The sequence below is a fragment of the Cydia splendana genome, chromosome 4 (assembly GCF_910591565.1).
Source record: "Cydia splendana chromosome 4, ilCydSple1.2, whole genome shotgun sequence".
NCBI lineage: Eukaryota > Metazoa > Arthropoda > Insecta > Lepidoptera > Tortricidae > Cydia > Cydia splendana.
Window position 1 is genome coordinate 6,728,312 of NC_085963.1, and position 23,620 is coordinate 6,751,931.

Genomic DNA, 23,620 nt, shown 5'->3' on the forward strand with positions numbered 1-23,620 from the left:
CAAAGATAGTAAGGGGCATTATTGCTATATCAAAAATTTATCTAGGTTAGTATCTAAACAATTATCAAATACACAGCATGCTGCACATATTTGTGATGGTTGTTTGTCGAACTTTACAACTCGCAACAATTTAATGAATCATCAAAGAAACGATTGTTTCCATGTTTGTACACATTTACCTTCAGAACAGAATAAAAAGAAAAACTGGTTCAATGAAAACGTTTCCTCCAATATACTTACTTTCGATAATTATGAACGTAAATTAAGGGTACCTTTTGTTATTTATGCTGATTTCGAGGCCTTTCTAAACCCGATTCAAACAGGTACAATTAATCCTACTACATCCTCAACAACAAATGTACAAAAACATGAGGTATATAGTTTTGGATACTACATTAAATGTTCTTATAATGATAAATTGTCAGTGTACAGAACATATAAAGGCAAAAATTGCACCCAGGAATTTATGAAGTATATGGAACAAGACTTAAAGGCCATTTGTAGGAGAAATACTTTTGTAAAAACTCCATTGCCTTTATCTAATGCAAATAATGTGCATATTGCTCAGAGTAGTACATGTTATATTTGTGATAAAAATTTAAACGAGGATTCAGTCATTTCCTATAATTACCATACTGGTCTTTATGAAGGAGTGGCACATACATTTTGTTCTGAAAAATACAGGGCACCTAATTTTGTACCTGTATTTTTCCATAATTTGTGTAACTATGATAGTCATTTTATAGTGCATGGGCTTGGTTTGGCGGAAGGCGACATTGAACTGATTCCAGAGAACAAAGAGAAATACATTTCATTTTCTAAGAGCTTACAAATAAATAATCGCACAATTAAATTGAGATTTGTCGATTCACTTAAATTTATGTCCAGTAGTCTTGACAAATTGGCAAAAAACTTGTTGCCTGAACAATTTCATGAATTAAAATTGAATTTTTCATGCGAGGAGGATTTTAAACGCTTATTACGAAAGGGTGTCTATCCCTATGAACACATGTCATCATACGATTCTTTAAACTTAACAGCTCTTCCCTCTAAAGATGATTTCTTTAGTTCCTTGTCTGATAGTCACATCTCAGAAGAGGATTATGATCATGCAAAAGATGTTTGGTCTCATTTTCAATGCAAAAATATGGGTGATTATTCTGATTTATATTTAAAAACTGATGTTCTATTACTAACTGATATATTTGAAAATTTTAGAAACCTTTGTCTTAAGACGTATGGATTAGACCCCGCTCATTATTATACTGCTCCGGGATTAAGTTGGGATGCAATGTTAAGAACTACAAAAATAAAACTAGAACTCCTAACTGATATCGATAAAATAGCTTTTATATCAAAAAATATTCGAGGTGGCATATCACAATGTAGTAATAGATACGCGAAGGCTAATAATATTTTTTTGGAAGATTATAATCAAAATATCCCATCGTCATTTCTTATGTACTTTGATGCAAATAACCTTTACGGGTGGGCTATGTCTCAATGTCTTCCTACCGGTAAATTTGAATGGGTAAATACAGATACTGACTTTAATATATCTGATGACGCTGATCATGGTTTAATTTTAGAAGTTGATCTCGAATACCCTAACGAGTTGCATGACTCTCATTCAGATTTGCCATTTTGTCCTGAAAACGTTTGTTTGGGTAATTCCAAAGAAAAAAAATTAATTCCTAATTTAAATAAAAAAACGAATTATGTCATTCATTATAGAAATCTAAAACAGTGTTTGAAGAATGGTTTGAAATTGAGTAAAATCCATCGCATTCTTAAATTTCAGCAGTCTATGTGGTTAAAAAGTTACATAGATTTGAACACCCACATGCGATCACAGGCATCATCCGATTTTGAAAAAGATTTCTTTAAACTAATGAATAATTCAGTGTTCGGTAAAACCATGGAAAATGTTGCAAAACGCGTAAATGTCAAATTATTAAATCACTGGGAAAATCGAGGAAAAACGCAGGGGGTTCAATCTTTGATAGCGAAACCTGAGTTCCATAGTTTATCCATATTCTCTGAGAATTTAGTAGCCGTTCAATTGAATAAAACTAAAATATTTTATAATAAACCGATTTATCTGGGATTTTGCGTATTAGATATATCGAAAACTTTGATGTATGACTTTCACTACAGCTACATGAAAACCAAATATCCAGACAATCTTAAGCTTCTTTATACAGATACTGATAGCTTAGTATATCAAATTTTCACGGAAAATTATTACACAGATATAAAATCAGATCTTAATTTATATTTTGATACATCTGACTATCCTCCTAACAATAAATATGATTTGCCGTTAATAAATAAAAAGCGATTAGGGTTTTTCAAAGATGAAAATAATGGTAGAATTTTAAAAGAGTTTGTAGGTCTGAGATCTAAAATGTATACCTTAGATGTTGAAAAATATGACGAGAATGATGAGAAAACCGAAAAATACGGTGTTTTATCAAAAGCCAAAGGAGTCAACAAATGTGTTACAAAAAAATTTACTCTTGACAATTACAAAACGTGTTTATTTAATAAAAATTTGCAACGCGCTCAAATGCTAAGATTTAAGTCTATAAAACATATAATATTCACTCAAAAAATAAATAAAATATCATTATCGCATGAAGATACAAAACGGTACTTATTAGAAAACTCTTCTGACACTCTAGCGTGGGGTCATTATAAAATACCGCAATAATGAAAAAGTTTCAAAGTTGTAATATAATCACACAGAACATTCGAATTCCAAATTATTGTTTGTACATTGTATATTTTTTAAGGTATTACTTGTAAACATGTGAAAAAATGTATGAATTTTATTTTATTGTATCTTTTAAGGTATTTTTGTAAATATGAAACAAAAAAAATAATGTTAAAAGTGTGATCATAAATAATAAAAAAAAAAATTTACGTAATCATTTTGTTTTGTTTTTTTGTCTACTATATCTGAGTTGTTTAAATAGTAATCATCTTTCTGAATATTACCATTTAAAGTCCATCCGTTAACATATCAACACTCACCCACACACATACACACATACACATAGATTACGATATTTAAAAAATGATTCACTTTTATCATCCTTTCACCACCATTGTCGCAGGTCCTAGTGGGTGTGGTAAAACGCAATTTGTTACAAACTTTTTGAATAACTCCAAAGAGATATGTAATGTTGAATTTGATGAAATTATTTGGTGCTATGATGAAATGCAACCTCTCTACAATCTGGAAAATGTAAATTATAGTCAAGGAATACCAGATTTTTCAATTTTTGATGGGAAGAAACCTAAACTTCTTATTATAGATGATTTGATGAGAGAATCAGATGGACGAATCGTTGACATTTTTACGAAAGGTAGTCATCATAGAAACTTAAGTGTTTTTTATATTACACAAAACGTATTTCATCAAGGTAGAGGTCAACGTGATATTTCATTGAATACAAGCTACATTGTATTTTTTAAAAATCCCAGGGATAAAACTCAAATACGCTACCTGTCACGACAAGTTTACCCAGAAAACTCAAAGTTTGTGGACGAAGCCTACAAAGATGCTACAAAGGAGGCTCATGGTTACCTCATGATTGACCTGAAACAAAATACAAATGACATATGCCGTTTTAAAACAAAAATATTTCCGTTTGATGGGCATTGCACAGTGTATGTACCTAAAAAGGGGTTTAAATATGATAAAAATCAGCATATTTTAGTCAGTTCTACATGATGCATGCAAGAGTAAACACATATAAACATTTACTTGAAGCATTGCAGTTGCTTAAACCCAAATATCGTACTGCGTTACTTAAATCTTGTGACGATGAAGAGATCAACATTATTTGTGAGTGCATTTATAACGTCCTAAATGGGAAAATTCCATTAGAAAAAAAAGAAAAGACGAAACTAAAAAAATATAAAGATATTTTAAGAAAATTAGTTTCGAAAGGGAAACATAAAATAAGAAAAACTGTTATAGTTCAAAAAAGGAGGTGCATTTCTACCTATTATTTTAGGTGCAGTTTTAAGTGCTTTAGTGAACTCTTTATCATAATCAAAATGGAAAACACGAAAAAAATGTTATTAGTTGAATCAGATTTTATTGAAAGACTGAAACGCAATGAGAGTCCACCCGAAAATTCTTCATCTCGGTTAGATGGAGAGATGCAAAAAATCCTTAAAAGTAAAATGAATGATCGCGAAAAGTGGACGTTATATTCTCAAGCATTGCAAAGATTTCTACATTTTATTGAAACAGATCGAAAACCGTTTAGAATACCCATCGTGATGGAGGGGGTAGATCAAGTCATCAACGAAAGTAATGATATTATAAAAACAAAAGTGAACAAAAAGGAGGAGAATGAAAATAATGAGTCAGTTACAGATGATGTAACTGAAGCAGCCACACCGTCATCGTTTAATACACCACCTGGCGAAATAAATCAAGAACTAATACCAATTAGTCCGTCAAAAATTATAAACATATTACCTAAATCTTATGAAAAAAAAGCTCGAACGTTGTTAGATTACATTGTTTCAAGTAAACCGAAAATTTGGTGGAAACAGACTGGTGAAGTTGTTATAAACAACCAAACCATTCAAAATAGTAATATTACTGATTTGGTAAGCGACACGGTTAGATGTCTTAAACGCCCTAAGCCAATTGGATGGGAAGTGTTTGCTTTACTTTTAAAAGATATCGAAGTTCCTAGGTCATGCATAGGTAATCCTACAAATTTGGCATTTATTAATGGTACTCCTTTGATTGAACCCTTTACCCCCTCCACATCTGTGAAAACAAGAGCCTCCTCAGATAAAGATAATAACACTTCTACACCTCTTGCTACACGGGTGCAAAAGCGATCCGGAAAGAAAATAGAGTGGGAAAGATGGACTCCTTATTAGATATTAACAGAATCTATTATGATGTTTCTAATCCAGCTGGCTATAGCAGTTTAAATAATTTATCAAAAGAAATGAAAGGTCAAATGAACAAAGAGGAAGTGAAAAAATGGTTACAATCTCAAGACACGTACACGCTGCATAAACCTATTCATAGACGATTTACTAGAAATAGATACATTCTCTCGAACTTTAATGAACTTTGGCAAGCTGATTTAAGTGATATGAGTACTTATAGTCAATATAATGATGGGTACAAATATATTCTTTGTGTTATTGATGTGTTCAGTAAATATGCTTTTGCAAGAGCCATGAAGAAGAAGGATTCAGCAACTGTTAAACAATGTTTTGAAAGCATATTTACTGAAGCCAACTCTGTTCCCCGTCACATCCAATCTGATAAAGGTACAGAATTTGTTTCAAAGGCGGTTAGAGATTACTTTAAGAGCAAAAATATTAATTATTATACCACTAATAACCCCGACATTAAAGCAAGTATAGTAGAAAGGTTTCAAAGAACACTTAAAATGAAAATGTGGCGTTACTTCACTCATAAGAATACATATAACTACACAAATATATTACAAGATCTTCTACATTCTTACAACCATAGCTATCATTCTAGCATTAAAATGCGCCCAGTTGATGTTAGCTCTAATAATATTATGACTGTTTGGTGTAATTTATATGATCGCAAAAAAGATAGGCAAATTTCATTAGAAACTAAAAAACTAAATGTAGGTGATCATGTTAGAATCACTAAATATAAGCATGTGTTTCAAAAAGGTTATGAAAGTAATTGGAGTGATGAAATATTTAGTATTGATTCGATCATTAACAGATCGCCACGAGTTGTTTATACAATAAAGGATTTAAAAGGTGAACCCATCATTGGTACATTTTATTCTAAAGAATTACAAAAGGTAACTTACCTCCCCTCCAACGAGTATAAAATTGATAAAATAATACGCTCGCGTCGAGTTGCTGGCAGAAAGGAAATACTAGTTAAGTGGCAAGGTTATCCTAATAAATTTAATTCTTGGATACCTGAATCAAACTTAAAGAAAATATGAGTGAAAATAGTTTTTATCTAACTTTGTTAAGTAATAGTTCATCAGATTACTACACGGATAACACGACTGCACATTTCTTAACTAAATTACCAAAGACCATTAAATTGGATGGAGAATGGGTTGTTGGGTTGGTGGAATTTCAATATCCTTGTTCCATGTATAATGTTCAAGAGCACGAAAACATAATTTATTTAAAGAAAAAGGTGTTATCACCCACCGATAAAACTACAAAAATAGTGGATATAAAAACTCATATACCAGCCACTACATATGATAATATAGATCATTTTCTTCAAGCGTTTAATGAAAACCCACAGTTAAAAAATAACGTAAAATTTCGATATGATGGATTAACAAAACTGGTTGGAATAGCAACAACAAATAAAGAAATAACATCTATCATTACAACTCCGATACTAAGTCTGCAATTGGGTTTTAAACCGAAAACAAATTTAAAACAAAATACATTAGGAAAAAGCCCTGCAAATTTATATTTAGGTTTACCATCTCAAATATTTGTTTATACTGATATAATACATCCACAAGTAGTCGGAGATGTTATTACTTCATTACTCAGAATAATACCTTTAGATCCAACTAAGTTCATTTATGGAGCTTATAAAACTCACATCTTCTCACCCGCTCATTATGTACCAGTTTTACGAAGGGAGTTCGATACCATTGAAATAGATATAAGAACAACGACTGGTGTCAGAGTACCATTTCAATTTGGATCTTCTTGCGTGAAGCTACACTTTCAACGAGTAAAATGATTTACAACAGATCGTCAGTCTCTTGTCCTTACGAACATTATTATTCACACCAAGCCGGCTCTGGGATAGGTATTGTCTATAAGGGAGTTCCATATCAACGAGGACATGGTATAGGCAGTTTTTTGGGTGGACTATTTAGATCAGTGCTCCCTTTGTTATCTAGCGGCTTAAAAACCATTGGAAAAGAAACCTTAGGGGCAGGGGTTGGTTTGTTATCTGATATGGTAAATTCTCGTCCTATGGATAGTTCCATTCGATCACGATTTAAGGAAGCGAGCGCTAACCTAAAAAGAAAGGCTGATGAAAAAATTGATTCTCTCATGTCAGGATCTGGGTATAAAATGTCGAATAAAAGAAGAGAACCGCTCATTACTCGAAAAGCATCGCGACGAAGAGGAAGTAGAAATAATAATAAAAATAAGGATATATTTTCAAGTTAAATAATGTCATTTCTACACAGTCATTCATGTGAATGTGCAAAATCTGAATTAGATATATTTGCCCTTCCATCAACTCAAACAAGTATTGAAAGCGGACATTGGATTCATTACAAACCAATTTCATCTTTAAGTGATGATGGCCCCATTGAATTTCAAGTACCTGGATCAGGAGATGACTACATTGATCTATCACACACAATGTTACATATTACTGCTAAAGTATTGAATCAAGATGGGACAAAATTAAAAGCAGATGCCGGAGTTGGACCCACCAATAACTGGCTACATTCCCTTTTCAACCAACTTGATGTATATTTAAATCAAAAACTCATATCACCCCCAAACAATACATATGCTTACCGTGCTTATATGGAAAATCTTCTCAACTATGGACCGGCAGCCAAAAAAACCCATCTTACTTGTGGGTTATGGTATGAGGATACCCCAGATTTTATGGATACCGTTGACGCCAACAACAAAGGATTTCAGAAAAGACTAGAATTTATCAAAGAGAGTAAGGAAGTGGAAATGATTGGACATTTGCATGGCGATATATTTAACCAAGAGAAATTCTTGATAAATGGTGTTGAATTGCGTATTAAGTTAGTCCGATCAAAAGAATCGTTTAATTTAATTTGTCATCAAGATAAAAAACTTAAAGTACAAATAACAGATGCTAGTCTCATTGTTAGAAGAACAAAAATCAATCCTAGCGTTTTGTTAGCCCATCAAAAAGTATTGGCAACAACGACTGCGAAGTACCCCATTACGAGAGCAGAAGTTAAGGTTCTCACAATACCAACAGGGGTCCAGGGTAAAACATTGGATAATATATTTCTCGGACAAATTCCTAAACGTTGTATTATTGGATTTGTATCAAATTCAGGTTTTAATGGAAATTTAGCTTTGAATCCATTTAATTTTCAAAATTATAATATGAATTCATTTAGCTTGTTTGTAGATGGTCATGAAATTCCTTCTAAAACATTACAACCGTCATTTAGTTCTGGTTTAATAGCGGCGGCATATCACACCTTATTTTCTGGAACTGGTATTCATTTTCACAACGAAGGTAATGGAATAAGTAGAACAGATTATGGTGGAGGATATTGTTTGTTATGTTTTGATTTAACCCCTGATTTATCTGCTAGTTCAACTTCACACTGGAATCTTGTTAGACATGGAAGTGTTCGGATAGAAGTACGCTTTGATTCGGCTCTAACTAGCACCATTAATTGTATCGTGTATGCAGAATTTGACAACATTATTGAAATAAACAAAAACCGTGATGTATCTGTAGATTATAATAGTTGAATAACATAATTATATAAATACAATGTTTTCTTTCGTTTACTTTATTTTGTTGTAGTCATTGTTTGCAGCATCATCAAGACATAAATTGTTATTAATTAAGTAATTATGGATACTAATGAGATTCAATTTTGTATGAAGAAATTAAACCCACTTTTTGAATCAAATGTTTTTGCTGCTAACAAAATACCTATTTGGGTCGATCTACCTGTCTTTATTGTTAGTAATTTGGACCCTGACACGAAACCAGGCTCCCACTGGGTTGCCATACACATTGATGTTACTGGTATAGGAGAATATTTTGATTCCTTCGGACGGAAACCTTCAGGTTACCATAACTTATTTTTAAAAAGAAACACCAGACAGTGGTTTTATAACAATAAACCTCTTCAAAACCATTTTACTTCAGTTTGTGGTGAATATTGTCTAGTTTATTTGTATTTTAAATATCATGGAAAAACTATGACAGATATGCTAAGTTTGTTTTCTGATAATTCTGTATGTAATGACCTTATATTAAGGAATATGTTTAAAACATTTTTTGTGAAATAAAATAATACGTGTACTTAAATAAGATTTTTTATTTTTTCATATAATACAAAGACCTTTTAAACCACACATTTTTTTTTTAATTTTATTATTTACAAAATATTTCTTAACATTCTTTGTTACTTAAAAAACGAGACGACACAAAAAAATCTGTTACATGGAAAATGTACTTAAGGAGAGGTAAAAAATGAGGAATACGTTAACACAATCATTAAGCTACTACTATCATTAATAATTATAACTATCACTGTTTCTTATTATCTATAAAATATTTCACACTACTGTCCTTAGAAGCTAATTGCTTTGTTATGTTATAAATAATATTTCGCGTATTTTGTAGCTCCAAATCGTCTTCCAACGCAAAATATTTCAATCTGAAGTCCGCATGCTTCCAGTGTTCCATGGGTGGGACGTTTTTGATTTTATGCATATCATATATCTCGATTTTAATCAAATGTGATGCATAGGCCCCGTCGTCTTGTCCGGATGACAAGTTTGCAACACCGTCTGGTGAACTTTTGCTCACATTTGAAGACCGTTTCACAACTTTAGACTGCTTTTTAGGTCGTTCAAAGAAGCTATCGATATTGTTTCCTGAACGTTTCTTTGCGATGGCTTGTTTAACTTTGAGACCAAGCGTACCCTCTTCATCGCTTGATTCGTCTTTATTATCATCCGGGTAGTAATAGTTCTTGAAAGTATTTTCAGTGAACTGAAACAATATAAAACAATAATTTACACACTGTCTACAATCTTGATAATTAAAACACAAAGAACACAAGTGAAAACAAAACAAAGTAAGTTACGGTAATAAAAGACATACTTACATCCATTGTTGGGTCTTTTCTATAAACACTTAAACACTTCACTGTTGAATTAACACTATATTTCTATATACTGCAGTAGATACAAGGAGCTCTGATACAGAGGACTGCCACGACAGTAATACTTACTCAAAGCCATTTCTCTTCGGCTTTTATACTGTGATAGTGAGCAGGATACAGTATCGTTCAAATCATGTCTCAACAGGTTCATCTAATACAGACGCTCTCTTTACTAAAACCCAAATTCAAAAGCATAATAGGAAACAATAAATCCATTGTCAGTATAAAATATAATAGATGTCTACCAATAAAGCAATTATGCTGTTATAACAATGAATACCAACACACAAGAAATGCCGACGTATTAGACTAAATCATGTTGAAACCAGTTGACACGTCTCGTTATTTTTTTAAAATCATACAAAGTAACATGTCTCAACAAGTTCATCTAAACAGACGCTCCCTGTACTCAAACCCAAATTATATCCACATAATAATCCATTGTCAGCATAAAATATAATAGACGTCTATCAATAAAGCAATTAAGCTGTTATAACAATGAAAACAAGTGCACAAGAAATGCCTCACACGCCTAGTTATTATTTTAATAATACAAAGAAACAAGTAGCTACGAGTTTACTTTCTATCGTGTTACAAAGAACATAAAAATGTATATGAAAATAAACCATATAGTATTAGATAATGAGACATACTTACATACTAAGTTTAAGAAGATAGAATAGTTTAAGAATAAAAAAGGCTACATTAGGTTGAATTGCATTTATCGCAGACAAAAATAATGAGTTAGAAATAGGTAAAACTAAATAAAATAACACAATACAATATGCACAATATAGGTAAGTATGTATACGATATGTAGGATGCTTTAGTTTGGATAGGTAAGAAGTTTAGGTATTTAGGTTAAAACATAACTTGAACGAAGACTAGGTGAAAGCAGGTTAGTTTGAAATGAGAAGTTAGGTTGATTTTAGTTAGGTTTGGTCAAGTTAGGTTTGGTAAAAGAAGGTTTAGGTTAGTTTAGGCTACCGACGGATTACTTGTGTAAATTCTAATTAGGTTAGGTTAGGTTAGAACTGTATTCCTTATAAATCGAAATAGCTCCAAGAGGTTGTAAGATCATAAGATAATTAATCGCAAATAAGTACCTTTTGCAAATACCTATCGGTAATACCTATTGCAAATACCTATCGCTAATACCTATTGCAAATACCTATCGCTAATACCTATCACAAACACCTACAGTATAATACACACATAAAGAAGGCATGAATGAAGACGTCGGTGGGTGAAGGGTCCAGGTAGTATTCTCGGTAACACAATAACGCACCCGAGTCGAGATCGAACAATAGAAAAGGGTCGATAAGCCTATTGTTACCGTGGTGAGCAAGGTGTATTGTTTAATTAGCGTATTTCGTAAGTACCTGAAGAAGGCGCCGGGCACTGCTGAGACCTAGCGCAATCAATTCAAATGGGGGGCTATTTGTTTTTTTTTTTTTTTTTTTTTTTTTTTTTTTTTTTTTTTTAGGTTCAGCGGGGGCGGTGGATCGGCCCTGGGGTCAGGATCGGTGACCACTGAGAGGTGGGGCCAGAATCGGGGAATAGTTTCTACTGACTGCCATCTGACCTTCCAACCCAGAGGGAAAACTAGGCATGATATTTCGTACATAAGTTCCGAAAAACTCATTGGTACGAGCTAGCTGGGGTTTGTCCCCGCGACCTCCGGACTGAAAGTCGCAATTCTTTAATTATACTGAGGATGATTCACAATTTTAATTTTACTGTCTCCGCTACCGGAAGGTTCTCTGCAAGAGATCTTAACCGATAAGACCGGCTGACCGACCTCTTTCCAATTGTCTTTATTTGTTTCTTAAACTGTGTGAGGTGTGCAATAGACAGCTAGATTTATTTTTTTAGTGAGTCGACAAAAAACCTAAAGGTCGACGCTCCCGTATTCCAATACGGGTACATAAATAAATAATGATATTTTGTATTCAAAGGCAGCCGTGGAATTCCAATTATACGTGGACCGTTGTCAGACTGCCGAGGGAAGCTTCTTTCAGTGATTGTTTAAGTTCTGACTAGTCCTGGCAGTTCGGCGATCGCGTTGAATTGTTAACAAGCTCGGCGGTGTGGGTTTTCACTAGTCGAATAGTAAATTAAATCCGATAACGTAATGGATGGATAAACCGTCATGTGCAACGTTCATTGCAGGAAACAACTATGATTCTTAACATCTAAGATACTTTCGACCAAGCAAAGCGGTTATGGACTTAAAAGCTGTACGGGCTAGAGCGGGAAAGTTGAATGTGAAACGAGAGTAATTCAATGGTCATCAAAAAAAATATTTTGGTCAGTAGAAAATTCTGATGGTCAGCATCTCAGCAAGGGGTCATCCATTAATTACGTCACACGTTTAGGGGGAGGGAGGGGGTCCAGAAAATGTGACATATTGTGACATGGGGGAGGGGGGAGACGCAAACTTTGTGACGTCACTTTAACTTCATCAGTAACCGAATTTTTTTTTTGATTATTTTATTCGCTGTACATAATTAAATAACAAGTTTTTAAAACGATAATCGTTTTTATTCTTTTAATTTTCTTTCCTAAGCAGTTTTGGGTTATAAAATTACTAATATTTATATCGTCAAAAATATTTTGATAAAATATTAATAATACTTAGGTACTTACTTAATTCGATTTGGCGATTTCGTAGAAAAAATGTGACGTCACACTAGGGGGGAGGGGTTTGCCAAATGTGACCAAATGTGACAAGGGGGGGGGGAGGGGTCAAAAAACCTAGAAATTCGTGTGACGTAATTAATGGATGACCCCCAAGGGTTAAGAGCGCTATTACATTTCGGCGTTGAGCGAGTTTAGGTATTTAACGCGCTGCGGCAGGCCGTGCGAGCTCAGTATGCCGATCCCTTCTACCACACTCGCACTACAATGATGGATTAAACATTCTTGATCCTTCGCGAAGCATATTGAAATCAACCATAACAACACTAACTGTACTTAACTTTTAAAGTTCTAAAACTGTTATTTGGTAAGTACGAAAATACTAAATGCAGTGCAAATGTACATAGGGGCTGTTCATAAATTACGTCATCTATTTTTGACGATTTTTGACCTTCCCCACCCCTCAAATCATCCAAAAATCAAGCTTCGGATGAATCTGTTTCCTCCTACGTCATGTTACCATCATCCGATGTCCAGACCCCCCCCCCCCCCACTCCTCCCATTTGAAACGACGTAATTTATGAATAGCCCCATACTCGTACTTATGAAGGTATATTACTCGAAAGAAATTATAGGTACCTACTCGCTTATTTACATGTTTCGTCATTGCATTTGGTACCTATAGGTTGTAAAGTTTGTATCAACGAGGGTTTAAAAACGAACTGGTACTGAGGATCTGATGATGATTAAGGTGGTCACGGATACCAATCAACCATGTAGTAACATGATTAGGCTCGTTTGATTCGTCTCAACAAGATCTTTGACACTGAAGATACACAGGGTCTGATGATGGAGCTGGAAGGTGGCCACGGGTACCAGTCTATCATGTAACTAAACAACTTCGTGTTTGGGCTCGTTTGATTCGTCTCAACAAGATCTTTGACACTAGGTGATACTCAGAGTCTGATGATGGAGCTGGAAGGTGGTCACCGGTACCAATCAACCATGCAACTAAACCACTTCGTGTTTAGGCTCGTTTTATTCGTTTCAACAAGATCTTTGACACAAGATAGTACTCAGGGTCTGATGTTGGAGCCGGAAGGTGGTCACCGGTACCAATCAACCATGCAACTAAACCACTTCGTGTTTAGGCACGTTTTATTCATCTCAACAAGATCTTTGACACAAGGTAGTACTCAGGGTCTGATGATGGAGCGCGAAGGTGGCGACGGGTACCTGTCTATCATCATCAGCTCCATCATCAGACCCTGAGTAGTATCTTGTGTCAAACATCTTATTGCGACGAATCAAACGAGCCCAAACACGAAGTAGTTCAGTTACATGGTAGACTGGTACCCGTGGCCACAGTCCAGCTCCATCATCAGACCCTGAGTACTAACTTGTGTCAAAGATCTTGTTGCGACGAATCGAACGAAGCCAAACACGAAGTGGTTTAGTTGCATGGTTGATTGGTACCGGTGACCACCTTCCGGATCCATCATCAGACCCTCAGTACTACCTTGTGTCAAACATCTTGTTGCGACAAATCAAACAAGCCCAAACACGAAGTGGTTCAGTTACATGGTAGACTGGTACCCGTGGCCACAGTCCAGCTCCATCATCAGACCCTGAGTACTAACTTGTGTCAAAGATCTTGTTGCGACGAATCAAACGAGCCCAAACACGAAGTGGTTCAGTTACATGGTAGACTGGTACCCGTGGCCACCTTCCAGCTCCAACATCAGACCCTGAGTACTATCTTGTGTCAAAGATCTTATAGAAACGAATAAAACGAGCCTAAACACGAAGTGGTTTAGTGGCATGGTTGATTGGTACCGGTGACCACCTGCCGGCTCCATCATCAGACCCTGAGTTTTATCTTGTGTCAAAGATCTTGTTGATACGAATCAAACGAGCCTAAACACGAAGTGGTTTAGTTGCATGGTTGATTGGTACCGGTGACCACCTTCCGGCTCCATCATCAGACCCTGAGTATTATCTTGTGCCAAAGATCTTGTTGAGACGAATCAAACGAGCCCAAACACGAAGTGGTTTAGTTGCATGGTTGATTGGTACCGGTGACCACCTTCCGGCTCCATCATCAGACCCTGAGTACTATCTTAAGTCAAAGATCTTGTTGAGACGAATAAAACGAGCCTAAACACGAAGTGGTTTAGTTGCATGGTTGATTGGTACCGGTGACCACCTTCCGGCTCCATCATCAGACCCTGAGTACTATCTTGAGTCAAATAAATACATATAGAATGTCAGGTCGTTTCAAATATTTTTAATCCTGTCCGGTAGTTTATTAAACTGTACCATTATAAATTATAATACTATAAAAACAGTGCTAGGATCAAAGTCTCTCGTTGCGGTTTACACGCACACAGTATAGCGTTTTACACGGCGCCCGCCGCACACAATGATAAAAAACCTCGTCGTCGCCGTTGAAAATGTGCGTAGCCGACCGACACACATCCTGCCTCTACAAGCTCTGCCGCGGCACTGAGCTGGCGCAGCGCGCGTCATCGGTAATATAGAGTAGTTTTCAAAAAATTGCCAAAAAATTATAGTAGAATTTCATAAACACTAATGTATACCAACAGTATAAGCAAACGTTGCAGATTGCTTGAGTATGAAAATTACTTCGATATTAAGTAGATTTTCGTAGGAATTGACACTTGTTTCGGAGAGAAAATCGAGTTCGTTTTACTTTGATTTTCTCTTTCTCAAAGGTATGTAGGAAAAATATAGTTTGATATGCCTAAAGTACAGGGTATTAGTAATACAAAATAGCCAGGTTTAGCAGAGTAAAATTCTCAACATTTCCAAATAAGAGCTCGCCATTCAGTGCTTCACGGGGTTTTTCGGAAACGACCATCAGAAAAAAAAACATTACTAATTTAATAAGTCTTTTTTCTAATATTTACAACGATATTTATAAAGATAAGAAGACGCTTTTACTGGAACAAGTACTCATTGTTTCTAATAATGAGCGCAAAGTCCTGAATTTCGTCGACTAGTATCATCAATTTTGCATTATTTCGACTTTTCTTGTAAGAGCGCTCTTAAGTCAGAATAAACTTTGACTAACAGATTTTTCTGCTAAGCAAAACATCAGTTTTAGTAGCCGAATTAAATCATACCCATTAATTACATTTTCACAAGAACTGAACCTTCTTGATATGTCTCATATTGATGACTAATGAAAATATTTTGATAAAACACATTCAATTAATATAAAAACACAATGTATTCACATTTTTTTCGGAATTTGGACAGTATAAGAATGATTAAGTCAGCTACAAGTAGGATTATGAAATAACCAACTCCGTAGCGAAGTACTCGAAATTAGTCTGAATATATTACGAGTAGTATATAGAACGGCATTTGCATACATACTTCCAAGATTCTCGGGACTGTGTAGTACACGCGTCCGAAACTGCTGACATTCCACAACCATTCCGCGCCCATCTTGCCTAAATTCCGCCCTCAAACCGTGTACCTATTCTCTCAAATTACGCGAACGTGGGGAATTTGAGGTTAACAACCAGTGTAACGTGAACTTGCGAACTGTAATAACTATGCGTAATTGCAGACCCATATTAATTCGTCTGAGTTTCTGACAGTTGTAAGCGATTGGGGTAAAATCCGACGCAGAGCGACAACAATTCTAAAGTTTAACTATGCGTGTTCAAATATCTGGGTCGGCATTCGTCGCAAAAAAGTATTTATAAGACATATATTATATTATAATTCTAATGTCTAAAATGTTTGTAGCAGCAGCTTGTTAGATAAATGAATAATTTTTTAAAATATTAAATATTAAAAACACAAAACTGATAGTAAATATTATTTTCAAGGTAAAACTTGTCAGGAATTTATTTATTTACCTTGATTCATAATTATGTAAAACTGCTAAATCAATAACTGGATACTATTTAAGTTTTAAGCAAGATAAATAAAATAATAAACAGATGTAATTGAAAATAAAACTGTTTTATTAAATTGAATAATACAATTTATTCACCTTATCATCAACAACTAATAAACACAATCACTATTAGTTTATAATTCAGTAAGAGATGATTTAATTAATTATTAATTAATTAATCCATCTAATTAATCAAGTAAGTACATAATTATTACAATAATTACCAACATAGTATTTACTTAACTTTCAATATTCCTTTGGCGATGATTAACTCAGTGCTGAGGCGTAAGGCAGAATGCTCAAAGCAGAATCAGAATCAGAATCAGAATGATCAATAATGGATCGGTCGGTCCCTTTTATACCCATTTCTACCTGGCAACTGGGTGATCATGCCACTTGTCATTCGATAAGTGACGTCACAGAAGTAGTTTCTCATGTACCTCGTCCATTTATCGAATCATGCAGAATAAAACTATTAGAATATATTTTCAATAAACTCCGTTATACATAATTATTAATCAGTAATATTAATTCAAAATATAATTACTTCAAAGTAGTTTACAAATTTAAGTAGTAAGTTAACAGACTTACTGTTTCTCTTGTCAACGGTGGTTTCGTATCGTACCTACCCACATAAATAGCAAATTCTGTAAAATTCAAGTAATGTTGTGTTAAGTGTTTAAATAGTGTAATATATTATCAACATTGAACGTCAAAAGAAACAGGTCAGTTTTATATGTAATACAATTTGTACATAGAATAACAATATTCTAACACGGCCATACTGACATGTACTTGGTTCCCGAAGTACAAACTAAGATCAATTTATAAGGATAAAAATTGTACTTATTTATTGCCACACCCGATATGGGTATCATGTATTGAGACAATTTTATTGCTACTTAAAGTCCTGACAACTATGTACATATATAGTAAGCAAATGAAATTAAGAAGTATATAGATAAATAATGCTACTTCACACACAATTTACTTTGTGTAATCAATGTGTGATCTGCTTGAATGTTAGCCCCATAATCGACCAGTGAATGTGTGGGTATTGCCAAATACCTAGACGTGCCAATTACATTCACCCGCTGCTAGTGAGACAATTGACACCAAGTATATGACCGACCAGCGGATACCAAATAAGTGTTGTGAGGGTATTGCCAGATACCTAGACATGCCAATTACATTCACCCGCTGCTAGTGAGACAATTGACACCAAGTATATGACCAACCAGCGGATACCCAATTAGTCTATCAGAAACAAAGAATCATAAATGCCAAAATAAAATACCAAAAATAAAACATTTACCTACATAACATGTACATAGCTTACTGTTTGATAAACTTTCCAAAAATCGCTCGGCCAATCTGACGAATCATTGCACATTGTTTTAACATATAACAGTTGATACATATCTTTATGCTTAACGATAGCTTCGTGGTACACCAGGAATCTGCTCCACTGTCGCTTGTAGCGGGGTCAAAGGCGGAAAAAGCGATGTTCTTGTCTCTTCCGCGAGCACCGGAGACAGCTTTCAGAAGGCTTTTAGAAGAATCCGTATCCGTGCTGCTGTGGAAAGCCACAGGTTCCATATTCGTCTGAAATTATATAAGTATATATGTAGTGTAGCTGGATACAATCCCACTTCTGATGTTAGATAAATGAATAATTTTTAAATAATATTAGATATATTACAAACTCAAAATTGATAGTAAATATTATTTTCAAGGTAAAACTTGTCAGGAATTTATTTATTTACCTTGATTCATAATTATGTAAAACTGCTAAATCAATAACTGGATACTATTTAAGTTTTAAGCAAGATAAATAAAATAATAAACAGATGTAATTGAAAATAAAACTGTTTTATTAAATTGAATAATACAATTTATTCACCTTATCATCAACAACTAATAAACACAATCACTATTAGTTTATAATTCAGTAAGAGATGATTTAATTAATTATTAATTAATTAATCCATCTAATTAATCAAGTAAGTACATAATTATTACAATAATTACCAACATAGTATTTACTTAACTTTCAATATTCCTTTGGCGATGATTAACTCAGTGCTGAGGCGTAAGGCAGAATGCTCAAAGCAGAATCAGAATCAGAATCAGAATGATCAATAATGGATCGGTCGGTCCCTTTTATACCCATTTCTACCTGGCAACTGGGTGATCATGCCACTTGTCATTCGATAAGTGACGTCACAGAAGTAGTTTCTCATGTACCTCGTCCATTTATCGAATCATGCAGAATAAAACTATTAGAATATATTTTCAATAAACTCCGTTATACATAATTATTAATCAGTAATATTAATTCAAAATATAATTACTTCAAAGTAGTTTACAAATTTAAGTAGTAAGTTAACAGACTTACTGTTTCTCTTGTCAACGGTGGTTTCGTATCGTACCTACCCACATAAATAGCAAATTCTGTAAAATTCAAGTAATGTTGTGTTAAGTGTTTAAATAGTGTAATATATTATCAACATTGAACGTCAAAAGAAACAGGTCAGTTTTATATGTAATACAATTTGTACATAGAATAACAATATTCTAACAAGCTCATAGGTATACACATGCCAATATAATTCTAACCTAACATCAACATTTGTGAGAAAGCACATTCGATAATACATATCTACATAAACGTAGTAATTGTATGCACTCGCCCGTTTTAGATGCTGCTACGTGTTTGGTCGTTAGATTCTTATTTCGTTTGTACACGACAATGGCGACACCTAGCGGCCAAATGTCATATTAGCTGAGAGTTTGAATATTTTTAGGCGCACGATAGCATACGAGTATCTATAATCGCTTTCAATTCACCGACCACGCACTTCGCACAAGTAAAATTTTCGAATGCATTTTGACGTAGGAAGGTAGGTAGGTACCGTAAAATATTATAATACCGTGAAGTTGCTTCAGAGTCCAGCAACTTGTGAAAGCGGAGTACCGTAATAATTAATGAATTAAATTAATATTGAGTTTTTGTTTCTGAATATGTCCCCTGAATAATTGAGTGCCCGAAATAAGGTTATAGGTATAAGTGGGGTTATGGGTTGTACTGTCCTTGCTCGTACATAGTTCGAGCATAAATTGCGAGTGTTTACTGTAGGTAGAGAAATTGTACGTACGAGTATAGCCGCAAGTATATTTGTAAAAGTATAGGGAACACTTCAATCAAACAACAAGATCAAGCAATGACTGACTGTTTATTCTTAAAGACGGGTAGACCTACAAAATACAGATTCGCTCCTTACCCACATATACATAATATGACATCTTCCCTTTTCAAAAACAAAAAAGAGAAAAAAAATATATAAATTCCAATTCATACAGCATGCATTTTTTTTTTACATTTTTGATTTGATTTCAATACATTAAAGACTTCTGAAATAAATTTCATTATTTTACCGTCTCTATTAATAATAGTAATTGTAATTACATAATAATAATAAGTAACATGAATAATAGCACATTAGGTTAACATCGTGTTTAGTTCTATAATAACAAAAAGTACCTATTTTTTTTATAAAGGGTACTCCTTAGAATGACAGGTAGAGGTACTTATAATAATGACAAAATACAACAAATCGCATTCACAATTAACTATATGAATAACAATACCTACGTATGTCAGTTGACATTTAAAATATACAATAATGAACTTCTATTCATCATTAGTTTAATGTTATAAGGATTATCTACTGAAAAACTATATTTTACATTATTACAGTTTAGTTTTTGTTATTGCACACCAGGCCATTCAAAACTCGACTTAGTCGCTAGGCAAAAAGGTTTACATTGCTATGACATCTACATTTACTTGATTACTTACAAATAATAGTTCATGCAAACATATAAGTAGGTACCCAAAATAGAATTGCAGTTTTTGTTCACTACATGGTAATAAAGTTGTACTTATAAACTAATCTCAATACTTATTACGTTTAATGAATAATACAATAGGTATTCTATTTTGATTATTATTCTACATGTAAGTTATTTGGGATGCGTCTCCCGTCCTTCGTTGAACATTGACATCTGTTGTTAGGTCCAGTTACCCCATCTATCTGGAGCCCTCACTATCCTGCCGGAACGAGTAACAAGATTATTACCGTTAGTTGGTACAGTGCTGTTTACAATGTGCGGAGTAGTATCGGCAGCACTTGATAACGGGGACGGCATTACGTCATCGAAATCAAAGAATAAATCCATATCAGGCGAGTCACTTCTGTGCGGCGAGTCGCTAATAATATGTCGGCGATTTCTAATTATTTCGTTACCGTTTAACAACTTAATTTTATAACTGCGTGGGCCTAAAACTTTTGAAATGGTTCCAGATGACCAACCTTTTTTATTTGGATCCAATAGAACTTTAACTTTATCCGCCACCGATAAAATAGGCAAGTTTTTAGCGTTACGATCGTAATATTTCTTCTGTATATATTTTTTATGAAGTAATTTATTTTTTACGTAATTTTGAATTTTTGGTTTTAAGAGCTTTGGACACATTGGAATTATACTTCTCATTTTTCTACTTTGCAGTAGTTGAACTGGCGATGCTAAATCATTAGATAAAGGCGTATTTAAATATTCTAGAAGACCCAGCCTGTAATCAGTGCGATTTTCACTTGTTTTAATTATAATATTTTTAACAGTTTGTACCGTCCTCTCTATCTGACCGTTAGACTGTGCATATCTTGGAGATGACTTTTTATGAGTGAATTGCCATTCATCAGCAAACTTTTTGAAACTTAAGGATGTAAACTGAGGTCCACCATCTGATATAACTATGCTAGGTATCCCTTGGCGACAAAATATATCTTTAAGAGCTGATATTACGTAATCAGACGTTGTTGACGACAACCTAGTAATTTCTATAAACTTACTGTAGTAATCAACTAATAATAAATAGTCAACCCCTTGTGTCTGAAACAAATCCACGCCTATCTTGACCCACGGTTGATCTGGAATTTCATGTGGGATCAATTCTTCCTTTTGATTATTTTTCCTATGCGACAAACAGATATTACAATTATTTATCAAGTTATCTATATCATTAGTAATGCATGGCCAAAACATTATTTCTCTCGCTCGTAATTTACATTTTTCCTTGCCCATGTGCCCTATATGTAGTTTTGTTAACATATCCTTTCTTAGGGACCTAGGTATAACTATCCTATCCCCTTTCCAAACTAACCCTTGTCCCACAGTTAACTCATCCCTGTAAGTCCAATAAGGCCTTAACACGTCTACTAAATCTTTTCTTTCATCCGGCCACCCTTTTAAAATACATTTTCTTAACTGTACTAGTTCGTCGTCGGTGTCAGTTTGTTTTTGTAACGCGACGAACTGGTGGTCGGTGAAGTGGTCGTCGGCGACCACGGCCAGCGCTCGCTCCACAGCACAGACCTCGTCGTGCAGCGCCACGCGGCCAGCATGCTCGACGCTCGCCGCGCTCGGCTCGTAAGCGCGCGACAGCGTGTCCGCTATATACAGATGTTTACCCGGCTTATATACCAAATTAAACGTATAACGCTGCAACCTTAATAACATTCTTTGTAGGCGAGATGGCGAGTCCACTATAGGCTTTTTAATTATACTAATTAATGGTTTATGATCGGTCTCGATCGTAGTATCCGATCTTCCATATATGTACGGATAAAATCGCTCACATGCAAACAAACAAGCATACAACTCCTTTTCAATCTGTGCGTATCTTTGCTCCGTTTTGGTTAACGACTTGGAAGCATAGCATACAGGTAGGTTATTTTGCATCAGACAACAGCCAAGGCCGCTTTTACTCGCATCTACTGAAATAACTATTGGCTGATTCATGCTATAATACTGTAACACTGGTCTCTTCATCAAGCATTCTTTAAGACCATTAAAACATTTACTCTGAGACTCATCCCAATGCCATTCAACTTCCTTTTTTAATAACTCTCTTAATGGTTGAGTCTTATTTGATAAATTTGGTATGAACGTTCCTACGTATGTTATAAGTCCTAAAAATCGTTCAATATCTTTCCTATTCACGGGTGTAGGCATATTTTTTATTGCTGTTATGTGTGAGTCATCCGGACTCAGACCGTCCTTTGTTATGCGATGTCCTAAATACTTTATCTCTTGCAAACCAAACCGACATTTATTTCTATTAAGCTTAAGGTTCACTTTCACACACCTCTCCAGCACATTTTTCAACCGCTGATCATGCTCCTCCTTAGTACGGCCATATATCAATAAATCATCTATGTACATACATACCCCTTCAATATCATCAAAATTTTCATATATCTTTTTGTGAAAGACTTCAGACGCCGAACAGATTCCATATGGCATTCTTAAAAACTTGTACCTTCCAAAAGGCGTGTTAAATGTACAGTACCTACTAGTATCGTCTAGCCGCACCTGCCAGAAACCTGAGCTCGCGTCAAGGGTACTAAAGTACCGCGCGCCTGACAAATTTGACACTATCTCATCGATGGTTGGAAGCCTAAAGTGTTCCCGTTTTATAGCATTATTTAGCTCTTTTGGATCCAAACAAATTCGCAAATCTCCGTTTGATTTTTTAACTACTGTTATGCTACTAACCCAGTCCGAAGGACCCTCAACTTTAGCAATTATGTTCTGAGCCTCCATTTCTAACAACTTATTTTTAACCGCATCCTTTATCGCAAATGGTAATTTCCTCGGTGCATGAATTACCGGTGCCGCATCTGATTTTAATTGAATTTTATAGTCGCCAGGAAGACAACCTATACCATGAAAAACATCGCTGAATTCCTTTATAAAATCCGGAAAATCATCATTTGACTGCTCCACAGACATAACTCGCCTGACCAAATTTAACTCTTTACACGCATCCTTTCCGAGTATCGGCGCGGAATCATTCAAATCAACAATTTTAAACTCTAATACGTATAAATCTTTTTTATATCTGACTCGTAAGAAAATCTTTCCTATGACATTAATACCAGCACCGGAGTACTCTGTAAGTCTTGTATTTGTTTTTAACAAATCCTCACTCGCAATACCTAATTTCATCAAATAACCTTTGGGGAGTATGTTAACCTGT

General features: G+C 34.6%; 1 protein-coding gene across 1 annotated transcript in view; it reads left to right on the forward strand.

Moving 5' to 3' along the window:
* Window positions 1–2,365: 2,365 nt before the first annotated feature.
* LOC134789749 (uncharacterized) overlaps window positions 2,366–23,620 on the forward strand; it is a 304,376-nt gene continuing 283,121 nt past the window's right edge. Inside the window, exon 1 of the mRNA XM_063760378.1 lies at window positions 2,366–2,369. The gene's annotated coding sequence lies outside the window, so the exon portion shown is untranslated. The remainder of the gene's footprint in view (window positions 2,370–23,620) is intronic.